This window comes from Pimephales promelas, chromosome 7 (genome assembly GCF_988280905.1).
Source record: "Pimephales promelas chromosome 7, fPimPro1.hap1.1, whole genome shotgun sequence".
NCBI lineage: Eukaryota > Metazoa > Chordata > Actinopteri > Cypriniformes > Leuciscidae > Pimephales > Pimephales promelas.
In genome coordinates, this window is record NC_142775.1 from 7,239,778 (window position 1) to 7,254,610 (window position 14,833).

The following is a 14,833-nucleotide window of genomic DNA, read 5'->3' on the forward strand; positions in this document are numbered from 1 at the left end:
GTTTGTATAGCTACAAAACAGTTAATTATTACCTTCATATTAGGTTAATGAAGCCTAGTAGGCTACAACTAGACTGTATATATAGACCATAGTTTACAGCATTTAAGAGATTTGATTTCCTTGAGAAAAATTGCCATTTTTTGTAACTGATATCCAAAATAATCGATATTGAATCGAATCGTAATCGAATCGAATTGCAAGCTTGTGAATCGAAATCGAATCGAATTGTGAAATTTGTCTCAATACCCAGCCCTAGTTCTCTAGAGCTGCGTCCAAATCATCAGTTCTCAATCTCCTAGCCTTCGACATCAGACCAACAGATACTCGTGTGTATTATCTTGACTCTTAGCTACTTGGAAGCTGCACTCCACTGGTTTTGACAACGATCTGTAGATCATTCTCTTCTCTCCTATCTTGATCTAAACCTTTCAATTTCCAAAAGGGGTGCCTCAGGGTTCGGTGTTTGGCCCTCTTCTCTTCTCAATATACACAGCAATATCATCCAAATTAAAATCAGGCCAAAAATACTGTCCACAAAGCTAAAAAAAAAGAGTTTCAAATCCACCAACATTCCTGACCAACTCTATTAACTGGATACCAGATATCACAATTCACAGGAAATAATGACAAACATCTATATAGAGCTTCACAGTACTGCTATTCTCTTCTGATGTAACTACACACTCAGAGATATAGATCACCTTCCACAAATGCAAACCACACACACCTAACAAAGTTAATATTCTTCTTGTGTAGAAACTCAAACAGGCATTACACAAAGCAGATTACATCTAACTCTTTGACCTTGTAACCAAGTTAAACGATACTGCTATATCATTAAAAATGTATTGTAGATTATTGCAACATAAATAGCCTTTTCTACCGTGTTATGCTGAGCGTGTGGGTTAGACGATTTGATTGGTAATCACTGTATCATAATAATGATGACTAAGTTAATTTTCGTAAATTCTTTTCTAACCATGCTGGGAAAAACAAGATTTACAGTACACACTGTGACAGTTGCAATTAGGTACACATCGAATCTATCTAAATATTCGAACAATTTTGCATTACATCTCATTGAGGCATCACTCAACATGTTCTATGTGTTTTTCTCTTTTTTATTAACAGACCCTGACTCATGATAAGATCATCAAGTAAAATGACCAGCATAAGAACTTGTTCTCCAAGTGTCCTGTGTGTTGATGACATCTGTGTGTGTTGACAACGGGCTTTAATGGCTGACTTATTAGAGGAAGTGACCTTGTTAGAATTGATGATAAAGATTGTGACGAAAACATAAGCGTATCTCTCCTAAAGCACACCGATACTACAGAAATCCCTAAAATGGTTTAAAATGACCTTCTATCACCCTACAATCCACCGCGTTCCTTAAGATCACTAAATCCAAGGCTTCTGGTCATTCCAAGTCCACTAAAGGAGGGAGGGAGTTCTCGCATTTAGCTCCTAAACTCTGGAATATCGCCTTCCTGATATTGTTCGAGGCTCAAACTCACTGTCCCAGTTTAAAACTACACTAAAGACGCATCTTTTTAGCCAAGCATCCACATAATGTTTACCTTTTATTCCCCTGTTGAATCAGATCGAATGCATTTAATATTATGAACAGCATGTAATGAATCTTGGCCAGGCGAATTACACCAACACATACACTCACGCACAAACCTTTCACTTCCCCCACACATCGGAATGTGTGGAATGTTTTTGAACAAAGAGAAGGACTTTTGGTGTTTAAAAACATTCAACAAAATGTTTTCAATGGTTTTTATGTATATGTGTCTTCCCCATGTCACAGTGAAATAACTTTGTTTGGTCACAGTTTAAATAGGAATTAAAAATACCTTCGTCATGCATTTGAAACATAAGTGTATATTCCTTTGATATAACATAATGTTCCTTGATATCTCTAGAATGCTTATTAAATGAAACACTCGAATATGCATAGAGATGTAAAGTAAAGTGTATTTTTAATTCGTTTTACTGCCAATGAAGATCAAATTGTTATTATAGAACACACCCCCTTCCACGAGAAGCGCGCGCTGAGGAACAAAGGACCATAAAAAGGACCATAAAAGAAGGCTTCTCGCGTGTAATATCCACTCTCCGATTGGCTCAAGCCAACAGGAAGGGGATGGATTTCTCCAAGGTGATAAATGTGAGAACCCTGGTCCGCCCTGGCTCTCTTCTGAACTTTCCAGCGCTCAACATGTAAACCTCACGGGACTCTGATCCAACCATGGGTCTTTCCTTTTGTTCGTCTAAAAGTTTCATCTTTTCCTCAAGTGGACTACCAAGTTCGTCTTCCAGGAAAGGAAGTGGACTTTGCCGAACTATCTCCTCGGGTAACGTCACCTCAAAGACTCTCAGCCTTTCAAACACTGGCGCTAAATGCCGACGAACGCCACGTGACTCCCCACGGAACAAAGCAGCCATGAACGAGCCGGGACGGGCCGCACCAACATGCCGCGGCCGCGCTTCACGTGACGCACGCGTGCCGGACCGGCGCACCTCTAGCCGACACGTGGCCCGAACGGGTCGAGCAACGAGCCCACGACTCACACAGACCACATGTGCCTTGCAAGTATACCTTCTTTTAGAGCTTCTAAGAAGCATTAAGAAGATGTTTTGGGGTGTCAAGAAAGGTTAACTGACTGTTTTGATGAACGTAACTCTCTCTCTCTCTTACAACTCACTCTCTCTCTCACTCTCTCTCTCAAACTCACTTAACTTGCGCGTATCCATTGTCTAAACGCTCTGCGTCGTCTTAGTTTGTGTTTTAATGTTTGTAAATACATGTATCATTGTAACGTAGTGAATGCTTAAGTAGGAACTTTATTAAATACAAAATATGCTTACCTTGACTGATTGTCTTGCTCATGATACGGGTCAATGAAATGTCGATTTAAAGCTACACGCTTTATAGAACTATAAATACCTAAGAGGGTATTTGGTTATATGGCAGGGAAGGCAGATTCTAGTGGCCACAGAATTTGTTTTCACAAGCTATATAACTTAATTGAGCTAATTGATTTTACCTGTCTTGTAAAACGTGGTCCTTGCAATCAATAACAATTAATTTGTGGTTGATTGCGGGGATGCACATGTATGCATATGGGTAAAATTAATAAATTAACATGTAAGACCGGTCTGATCCAAATCTGTATGAATAATTATTAATTATCAATTATTAATTATGATATGCAAATTCCCCCCCTGATCAGAACCGACCCAGAGTCTTTACATTGGTGGAGAATGAATGCGGGGCATTTCAAACTTGTTTATGAGCAATCAATTTCAAGCTAATGTGTATATTGTTATTTAATATTGTTTATGTAATATTTAATATTACACGCGCGCATCGGAGTGAACGCTTTGCGAACTCACGATATGATTGAGCTGGGCACGAAAGCCGCCTCAGTCAAGCACATTTAACAAGCTGCTAAATGTTCAAACATTTTAGTCACTGTTAATTGTTAAAAATAAACTGCAGTTTCCATAGTATTAAATTTGTTCTGGCACAGATGGAAGAGAAACCTCTGTGCATAAACGACACTTTTAATAATTTTAACTCCACTGTCCGGACGAAATTCTCCGAATAGTGTCGAAGACAAGATACGGTAAAACGATGCTCTTTTACTGTTCTTAAAAGGCCTTATTATAATCGTTAGAGTAACGATAAGCTCCTGGTTGAAAAAAACATTGACTTAGCTACTCAATGTATAAAACCGCCAAGCATAGTATCATAAGTGCTATTTGATATATGCCTGTTGGAGCAGGAAACAGACGAGTAATTCCTGTTTTCCTTTGCACAATGCAGCGAAGAAAACCTGCGAACGTGTTTTAAACAAATATAGCACCAAAAAATCCAAAACTGAAAACATTCCAATCATTAATACTAGTTGTGATAAATGTTATTTGGAGTTTTGAAACAGACGAGTAATTCCTGTTTTCTTTTGCACAACGCAGCGAAAAGAAAAAATCCTGCCAAACGTGCTTGTAAAATATAGTACCGGAAAGAAATCCGTCGAGATTTAAAATTCCGTAATATTTGTGATTATTCTCCCGCTGAGAATATCACAGGGGCAGCAGGTGGTTGTAATACTACTGCCAGACACTAGGGTGCGCCCCTGAGTGCTTTGCAGTATCAAATTTCCACCGGTGTCCTGACTTTACCCCATGTGAGTGCAGTGGCGCCATCGTGTGGACACTAACAGCTAGGTCATCTTTTCCTCAAAATTCTCTGTTAGAAAATTCCTATTTTCTTACTGAAATTTTGAACTAGTTTCTCTAACTTTCAATGCATGTGCAATTTACAGCCTCGTTGTAATAACATGATTTTCTTTACCTTGACTGTGTGCACTTGTTTTGAATTTGGTTCAAACCACGTTTGAATTTAAAATTCAGAATTAAGTCTTAGCAGCTTCTGATGACCACTTAGAGGAAAGCGCCCCCTTGTGGCAAGCCCTTTTGCTAAGTCATCAGCTAACATCACTCTGTTTTTGCATGGCTCTCTCCGTTGGTTGTATTCTGGTTATCACTGATCCCTCACCGTAATCGTGATTATCATCAAATATGACACCAACCTTTAATTTCCTACACTTATTCAAATTTGGTTTGAAACAGACAAATTTCGAAGTTAATTTGAATTAATTCTCTCATTTCCCATTGGGAATTGTTTATGGCTTTATTTCTATATTTCCTCCTCAAATTATTTTTAATAATTTTGATCTGGTCCCGGTACAACTGTATCCTTACTAATCTAATGGTTACTTAACCCCTATGCATTTGCTCAAATTTGAATTGTGTTTAAATCAGTTTGAATGCAATTTAAATCAAGCTCTCTGTCAGCCCGGTGAAACACTAGCAGGAAGTGGCCCAAAACCCTTAGTGGCCAAAACCCGCCACTACAGCTCGCTTCCTCCTGTGTTCTTCATTGCGGCACTCTATCCCTTTCCTGAATGGAGGCTAGGTTGTTCTGATAAGTAACATTGTCATAATTTCCTTTTTGTTTATACCATAATTTTAGTAAAGCTGTTGCCTTTGATTTTTCTACAAAAAACACTCAACTTGATTTAGATAAAGGAGCTTTAATTCACATTGAAGTACACTTGTTCTTCATTCTGTTTTGTGTTTGCAAGAAGAAATCTCTCTCGTGCTGTGATGATTTGACAGTCATCTCTGCCTGGGGTCCAGCGAGCTGGTTCGTCTGATCTGCGTCACCATCACTGACTGAGCGCGAGTCTCGGACTTTTCTGTATCTTCTGTTGGTGTGGCCCGCAACACGATACCACCAATCTGGCACCGCCGGTGGTGTTCAAGGTCAAGTTGCTTGAGAGGGCGCACCTCGGTACAGATGCACCGAAAGGCCCGGGACACTGCTGTCATGTGTGGGGCGACAGAGGGACCAACCACGATGCTGACTCCGGCCAGAATGACCTCATTTCACCCCAGGCAAACTAGAAAAGGTATTAAAACCCATCCACTTACTATTTGCCACAGAACCTAGAGATTCCCCTGGTAATTTGAAGTGGTTGGCTTCCTCCTCTCCGAGCCACAAACCGGCTCCAAACAGGCTTAGGCCTTCTCTTCTTCCCCTTTCTAACACTGCTGGTGTACTACTGCCATTTCAGTACAGACCTCCCCATCTCTGATGGTTGTATGTTACTTCAAACTTTGCTAGATTGCCATTGCTCTGTTCTGTTGTGCTCTGTTCCTTTCAGTTCACCTAGAGACAGAACCTCTCTGACACACCAAGGAAAGCTGAAGAATAGTTTGACAACCAAGTCGTTAGCACCAACAGGTGACCCCTAAGCTAGCGCCCTGTCAAAAACCTTCATTCAGACCCATGATGACCTACCCAAATTGTCCCACCAAACGGTTTAACTGTCTGCATCAGTTAACCAAAATTCTCATACACGGCTTAGCCTGTATTATAGCTCGTTAAAAGTAGTCGAACTGGCATTGGTCTGTCTGTGTGTGTTGTGTTCCTCTCGTCCACAGTGAAGGCAGTATGTTCCAGCCCTACAGTCCCACAACCCGCTGGGACGACCTGGGACAACCTGGAGACATGGCTGAGATTCATGACATCTCCATCCCTGCCCAAAGCCACCAGCGACTCAGAGCCCCAAGCCAAGAGCAGCTGACAAAGACTGGGCCAGACACGTCACAACCTCGCTCACCAGCTCAACGCACACGCACGCCTCCGCGAAAGGAGCCGCATCGCCCTGGAGCACAAGGTTGTAACGCCGAGGATGACAACTACCCCGAGCTACCGAAGGAAGTGGAAAGACTTCAAACTGCCCTGTCTAATTTTCTACATAGACTGAAGAAAAATAGTCAGAGAAAAGAACTAAAAGGAATTCAACGAGAAACTCCGACAAAGTGAAGTCTCTTGCAAAGAGCAGAGACTGAACTGAAAGAGACTCAAAAGCCACGGCCTGCGCAAGAGGCCCGTGCGACCACCCACAAGCTCGTTCAGCAGAGACAAGATCTCGAACACGAACTTGACCCACAGAGTTGCAACACTCTGATAGACTGCAGCATGACTGGAAAGGGAAGGACACACACCACAAGCTTCCCCTGACCAGTCTGCACATTTCAGCCAATGCACAAGAGCTGAAAAAGGGGGGTGGAAAAGCCCGCCTTCCACAACATCTCTGACAATCTACAAGACGGTGACCTTTCACCTGCTGTCTCCAACCGGTGAACACGACACCGACACCCAGCAAGACAGACCCCGGAGGGCCTGTACCATCACCACCGGCTCCGAACGAGTTTTCTGTGGAACTTATAACGAACATGTAACTGAGGAGGACGCCAGTTTCAAGAAACTTTCCCTCCAAAAAAAACCCGTCAGTCACCATAGTTCTCTCGGCCCCACACCATGCCCACTCAACGAGGCGTGAAGGCCCCCAGTAAAAATTCCTCAAAACCCAAATTATTCTGAACTGCAGAACCAGAAGACACACAGCACGAACACCGTGCAAGACTCTGCGTTTGTAGAATTAGAATTTTACTAAGTTAAAGGAATCTGAGATAGGCATGTAAGCCTCAACGGCCGACGGACTATGCACGACTCTTTTGAAACAGACAGTTTCTAGATGTTGTTTAAATCAGCACCGTTAATCATTAGGTTTCGTGACAGTGAAGAATTACAGAAAACACCAACTCTGAACAGGGCATACAGTACGTTACCCTGACGACAGAGTGTAGTAAAATCACCCGAGTTTTAACTATTGTTAACCTACAGGCGTGCACTCGATCATCGCGACCCAACTAAAACGCAACGTGCAACACGCATCTTGATCGCTGGCTTATCTAAATGCAGATAAAACAAATAGCTGGAATTGACATCTCTACTTTGAAAAAAAAAACAGCCTTAGAGTCCCAACTGATATCAAGAACGTCAGCATTAAAGCGTAAGTCTGTGTAACAAAGGTATCACCCCAGCAGCTTGTAATCTGTACCGATATCTATTCTGCTTTGGTTAAAAAGAAATCCAAATCACGGTATGACTAAACCTGTTCCTGACGAAGGAAGCCCAGGACAGAGGTATAAGTAGGTAGACCTGGGAGACGCTCCCCCTTTCTACGAAGTAAAGGCCTTAATGTTATTGTTAGATTGATGTAATTCACCTAAATTTTAGCTGCATCGACAAGCAGAAAGCCACCAAACGATCAAAACAAGTTACTCGCGGAAGAGCTAACACTCATGCATGAGAGAGACGTACCTATATATGCTTAGACGAGCTTTGACTCAGCAGCAAACCTATTTCCTTACTCTGTAAACAAATAGAACAAGACAAGCTTTGACTTGCAGCAAATCTATTTCCTTACTTTGTAAACAAATAGAAGACGTGTAAAGTAAAGAACAGAGTTCCATGAGAAAATCAGCAAATGCCAAAACACATTTGCGTTTTACTGAATGCAACCAAAGTTCTTGAAAATCATAAAGTATAGGCGCCTCCTTTTAACCCATTAAAACGTGCATGATTCATGTAAAATATACAGACATTCTTCAGATACTGTTGAATTGCTCTGACACGCTCTGGTTCCCATGACAACAACTTGTCACAGGAAGTGTTACCTTGTAATGTCACTTTTGTAAACAAACCAGCCTGGGTGGCTAAGCTAACCTAGCCTAGCGACACGCTCTGGTTCCCATGACAACTTGTCACAGGAAGTATTACCTTGTAATGTCACTTTTGTAAGCAAACCAGCCTGGGTGGCTAGCCTAGCATCAAGCTAACTTAGGCTAAGCTAAACTAACCCAGCACTAAGCTAACTCCGGCTAAGCTAACCTAGCTTAGCATCAAGCTAACTTAGGCTAAGCTAACCTTACCTAGCTCCCATCAAACATAAGCTAAGCTGAATAACCTCCACAGTTAACAGTTAGCATCATTTACGTGAACCCTTACTCACCGCTCGTGTTCCACAGTGCAAAGTATTCTAGAATACTTTCTCAACACCAGTTAGGGTTTTAAATTACTCACTTTCCATGTTTACCATCCTTATTAGCTAAAGTTTACCTTCACAGGGTTAGGAATACTCCTTGCTAACCGTTAAGGGCGAACTTCGCAGATGCCTTGTTAATTAAACTTAAGTTTAACTACATGAAAACTGCGTGACTAACTACAGAATAACAGGAATTTTTATCGGCATGTTGACTAAAGCTTTGGAGGGACACACAATGTGGTTTTGAACACCCAACCGCTACAACCCACTATAGTGTTGATCAAAGCAAATCCAAAGTTTAGTCACTAATGCCACTGAACACTCTTGACCTCAGATCATTCCCGTGTTTTGATCACTTTATTTCCTTTTGCTTTAATTTTAATTTTATTTTGCCTCATTGATTATTTCATTCCTTCGACCTTGATGATAATAGCAAGCAGCTATTCCCTTAGGTCATCTATATGATTTAATTTCATTTCCTCTCTTGTCCGAGTGTGGTTCTATTCCTCATAGGGCCCAGAAAGGAAACAGAGACCCCCTTATTTGTTATTTTGGCTTAGTTTCAACCAATGCACTCGTTTGTGACCCTGCAACGCAAGTAATTTCAACAATTTACTAGGGCACTACTAGAGTCCTGAGGGTCGATAATAAGCAGAATTTAAATAAGAAAGCGGTCCTTTTCCTATTATTGTTCACTTCGTTGAGCCATAGTGGACCACCAGCTAAGTCCAGAGAAATAATTTAGTCATAAGGACCACCTTATGTTATTTATTTTATCTCGGATATGTCCTTTCCAGGAAATACGCTCGGAACCACACAAGACTTAGCCCTAACATGCACAGCTAAGATAAGGACACAAGAGACACTTAGCTTTATGCTAAACACTTAACTAACTTATTAAGCAGTAGTTCTGAACTTTTAGGGCCATGCATTAGTCACTCACAACAAGTGTGCCAGAATGCCACAGAGCCCCTGCTTAAACCGACCTCAACCTGCCAAGGAACCACTGCCCCAAACCACGGCATGGCTCCAAAAAGGATGCAACAAAGCTAACCAGAAAGGTCCCAAGATTCACTCAGGACCCTGCATCTACCCACGACATGCAGACAAGACTTTCACTTGCAAACTGTCTAACCAACATGACTGCATGAAACAGATTCTGCTTGATATGGATTACGTCCAGTCGCGAGGTGCACAGCTTCCTAGATCGTCAAACAGAGACCGTCAAAATGGACTACCAGCTGTTGCAATAAGCTTTGATCGCTTAACTCCCTGATCCAGAATCAGACCAAGGGTTATCACCACCGTGGACATCAAGTAAGACCGACTTGAAACTCCACCGACTTCGGCAAGCCTACTTCGAGAAGCAAACCATCAGGTATGAAAAGGATACCAGTTTCAGAACTTTGTTCCCTTAAAACCTGCATCCCACAGTGAGTTAGTCGATAAGCACCCTGGCCTGTGCTTGTAGCCTGTCTACCTCAGCTACGAGACTGGGCCCGCAAAGCTCACATTAAGCAAAGGCTTTGTCCGAAAAGACTGTGTAAAAACCCTCAGACTAACCTGTCTCTGAGCACGACTCAGAGCTGCCTCTAGAAGGCACCCCATACATCACTAACACCTTCACTGAGAGTTAAACCGTTCCAGGCCAGCAGAGGGCAACACAACAGTCATGGTGCTCATCTAACGCCCCAGAGCAAGAGCTCTGAAACATTTCTGGAAGCCAGCCGGCGACCCAGAATGGACCGCCCAGCACCAAGAGACTCAAGCCCAACCAGCCCAGAGCGGTACCCTCTCAACACGCCACTGGTAAGCACAAGTCTGAGCACACATCAGATAACAACAGTGCAGCCACGTCACAGACGGCAGAAATCCTGAAGGTGCTGAAAGCGTTTCTGCACGAGACATCACAAGGAGACAAGTCAGACATCCTATGTCTCAGCGCAAGACCCAAGCCAGACACCAAGAACACTGCTCGTCAGCATCAGACCACAGAGTTCACGGTCGCATCACAAAGCGACAACACCAAGCAGCCACCACAACTGACAGCTGCACAACCTGAGCATGACAGTCCGGTGTCCCACACAAGACCGGTCCTAACCGCTCATCGATCACAACACCAGCCCAGATGCCTAAACTTCTGGGAACCCTAAACAAAAGGGGGGTGGCACAAAAGACTCTACATAGCCACCACGAGAGACAATCATTTGAGCCTCGAAGGCCTCTCAGACACTAGCTCAAACATCACGCTAATGTCAGCCCAACTCTTCGAAAGACTCACCGCTAAAGCTAAGAGTCAAGAACGCACTCTCAAAGCCCAAACATGTGAGCTGAATGAAAACCCTACAGCCAAAACAACTTCTGGCTCAAAACAGGTTACTCCCATTCATCCATTTGGTCCTATGAGCCTGATTCACCCAGGGTACCGATCACGAACGATCACGTACCCACTTCTGATTGCCCAAGATCTGTTAGATCGCTTTGAGCCTTTAATAGACTTTAAACAACTGAATGCCTGAGCTCAAGTTCAAGAACCCCTCCCCCTCCAGTCATACAGGTCAAGAGAACCTAACTGGCAGGCCACAGAGGTCACAAGAACTCCCGCAGCCAGCCATGAAGGCACAGCCTCAGCACCAAATGGAGAGGTGAACTTGCTACTCTGCACCTTTCAGCTCACTAAAGACTTTGACTAACCAAATGAACTCTGAAACTACCACCTCTTTACCCCTCCAACCTCCCAAGCCTGCCGTCGGACACATCAGGCAGCACACCAAGAACATGCTGCTCAACGGCCCTACAACTCAGTTTCATGCACCTCGTGACATCACTTCGCCACGGCTTGTGCTGCCACGGTGCAGAAAGGGGGATATGCCAGTGTATGCCCAGTCACGCACCATGTGGGCTGCACACCGCAGCACCAGGACATCTCGGCATCCTCAAAGGCATCAGACTGTCCCAGCCGACAGCCGCTGAATTCTTTCCTCCCTTTCTCTCTCTCTCTCCCCTGTCTCTGTTACAGGATGCTGCTGTGGTCGTCTTCCTGTGCCTCCAGCCAACCAGAGGACAGCTACTGTCGACCGCCTCACCGCCGGGTCCGACATCAGGCAGCATATGGTCGACTGCCACGCAAGCAGAGCTAAATGGACTCCCACGCCGCTGCTGTCAGTACGCAGTCAAACACCGGCCTGTCCAGCAACCAAACGAACTGAAATTCCACAGCCAAAAGGTAACTCACAACACAGAGTGCCTCCTCACAGACCATCAAGAAATTGAAAGGAACTGTGATAAATCCGCAACGCACACAGCATTCTACTGAACCAGACAAGTGAGCTCCAGCGAGACAACTGTTCACTGTCTGCCAGAATGACTTTGCTAAAATTCACCAAGCAGCCTTTGCTCCAAGACCCGAGCTACCCTGCTGCAACCGAGCCTGAGTCAAGTCCCAGCCAGGACGAAACCCACGATTTCACCCTGATTCCAGAACTGGAATTATGAACGATGATAGAAGGGGTCCAGCCAAACTGGACTTGTTCCCAGTGACCGCTGTGTCTCAACTGCACACCTGTTGCACTGCACAACTGCCTCACCGGTAGTCCAATCCTGGACTGCAGCTGATTCTGCACTGGGTACCTCTACGGTAATCAACCACACCCTGACACTTGACATCCACGCTGCACAAGAGGCAAGGAAATGCAAACCTCCACAGCCACCACGGGACCCTCAGGAAGAGGGTACCACGCTGGAGACTGCGTCAAACCTCAGCAAGCTGAGCCCCTACCTCAGCCTAGCCGCCGCCTGCCACCTGACCCTCATGATTCACCTGCCATCCGTCCATTGCGATGGTGTCGTTCGATGAAGTCACACAAGGACTTCACCTAACGAAAAGGGGGAGATGTAATGAATCTTGGCCAGGCGAATTACACCAACACATACACTCACGCACAAACCTTTCACTTCCCCCACACATCGGAATGTGTGGAATGTTTTTGAACAAAGAGAAGGACTTTTGGTGTTTAAAAACATTCAACAAAATGTTTTCAATGGTTTTTATGTATATGTGTCTTCCCCATGTCACAGTGAAATAACTTTGTTTGGTCACAGTTTAAATAGGAATTAAAAATACCTTCGTCATGCATTTGAAACATAAGTGTATATTCCTTTGATATAACATAATGTTCCTTGATATCTCTAGAATGCTTATTAAATGAAACACTCGAATATGCATAGAGATGTAAAGTAAAGTGTATTTTTAATTCGTTTTACTGCCAATGAAGATCAAATTGTTATTATAGAACACACCCCCTTCCACGAGAAGCGCGCGCTGAGGAACAAAGGACCATAAAAAGGACCATAAAAGAAGGCTTCTCGCGTGTAATATCCACTCTCCGATTGGCTCAAGCCAACAGGAAGGGGATGGATTTCTCCAAGGTGATAAATGTGAGAACCCTGGTCCGCCCTGGCTCTCTTCTGAACTTTCCAGCGCTCAACATGTAAACCTCACGGGACTCTGATCCAACCATGGGTCTTTCCTTTTGTTCGTCTAAAAGTTTCATCTTTTCCTCAAGTGGACTACCAAGTTCGTCTTCCAGGAAAGGAAGTGGACTTTGCCGAACTATCTCCTCGGGTAACGTCACCTCAAAGACTCTCAGCCTTTCAAACACTGGCGCTAAATGCCGACGAACGCCACGTGACTCCCCACGGAACAAAGCAGCCATGAACGAGCCGGGACGGGCCGCACCAACATGCCGCGGCCGCGCTTCACGTGACGCACGCGTGCCGGACCGGCGCACCTCTAGCCGACACGTGGCCCGAACGGGTCGAGCAACGAGCCCACGACTCACACAGACCACATGTGCCTTGCAAGTATACCTTCTTTTAGAGCTTCTAAGAAGCATTAAGAAGATGTTTTGGGGTGTCAAGAAAGGTTAACTGACTGTTTTGATGAACGTAACTCTCTCTCTCTCTTACAACTCACTCTCTCTCTCACTCTCTCTCTCAAACTCACTTAACTTGCGCGTATCCATTGTCTAAACGCTCTGCGTCGTCTTAGTTTGTGTTTTAATGTTTGTAAATACATGTATCATTGTAACGTAGTGAATGCTTAAGTAGGAACTTTATTAAATACAAAATATGCTTACCTTGACTGATTGTCTTGCTCATGATACGGGTCAATGAAATGTCGATTTAAAGCTACACGCTTTATAGAACTATAAATACCTAAGAGGGTATTTGGTTATATGGCAGGGAAGGCAGATTCTAGTGGCCACAGAATTTGTTTTCACAAGCTATATAACTTAATTGAGCTAATTGATTTTACCTGTCTTGTAAAACGTGGTCCTTGCAATCAATAACAATTAATTTGTGGTTGATTGCGGGGATGCACATGTATGCATATGGGTAAAATTAATAAATTAACATGTAAGACCGGTCTGATCCAAATCTGTATGAATAATTATTAATTATCAATTATTAATTATGATATGCAAATTCCCCCCCTGATCAGAACCGACCCAGAGTCTTTACAAGCAGCTATGCTAATTATTTCCCATTTGCTTTTCTGCTGTTATCTCGGGATGCTAATCCTGAGGCGTTGAAGACGAAATGCCGTTGGTCAGCACCAGTTTGTATCCAGCCTCTTACGGAGACTTAAAGGATTAGTTCACTTTTGAAAAAAACTTTTGCTGATAATTTACTCACCCCCATGTCATCCAAGATGTCCATGTCTTTCTTTCCTCAGTCGAAAAGAAATTTAGGTTTTTGATGAAAACATTCCAGGATTTTTCTCCATATAATGGACTTCAATGGGAACCGGATGGTTCAAGGTCCAAAAGACAGTTAATAACAGTTTCAGATGCAGCTTCAAATGTCTTTAAACGATATCAGACGATGAATAAGGGTCTTATCATGCGAAACGATCGGTTATTTCAAAACTTATTCCAAAAATGTAACTTTTCTAAGGACAAATGCTAGCCTTGCTCTATTCTGTGAGGCGCGTTTGCAATGTCACGTATTACGTAATTACGTTCAAAAGGTCACGGGCGACGTAGCCGCAAGTACAGAGTCAGTGTTTACAAGTTGAACGCATAGGTTGAACGTGCAAACTAGCTCAAACGCCGTTTACAAAAAAAGGAATTAAAAGGAAAAACAACGATGTCGGACGATTTTGATTCTGTACTTCCGGCTACGTCGCCCGTGACTTTTTGAACGTAATTATGTATTACGTGACCGTGACGTTACAAACGCGCCTCAGAGAATAGAGCAAGGCTAGCATTTGTCCTTAGAAAAGTTACATTTTTGGAATAAGCTTTGAAATAACCGATCGTTTCGCATGATAAGACCCTTATTCATCGTCTCGTGTC

General features: G+C 43.5%; 1 protein-coding gene across 5 annotated transcripts in view; it reads right to left on the reverse strand.

The window, feature by feature from the left end:
- kalrna (kalirin RhoGEF kinase a) overlaps positions 1 to 14,833 on the reverse strand; it is a 362,661-nt gene that overhangs the window by 57,573 nt on the left and 290,255 nt on the right. The window lies entirely within an intron of this gene.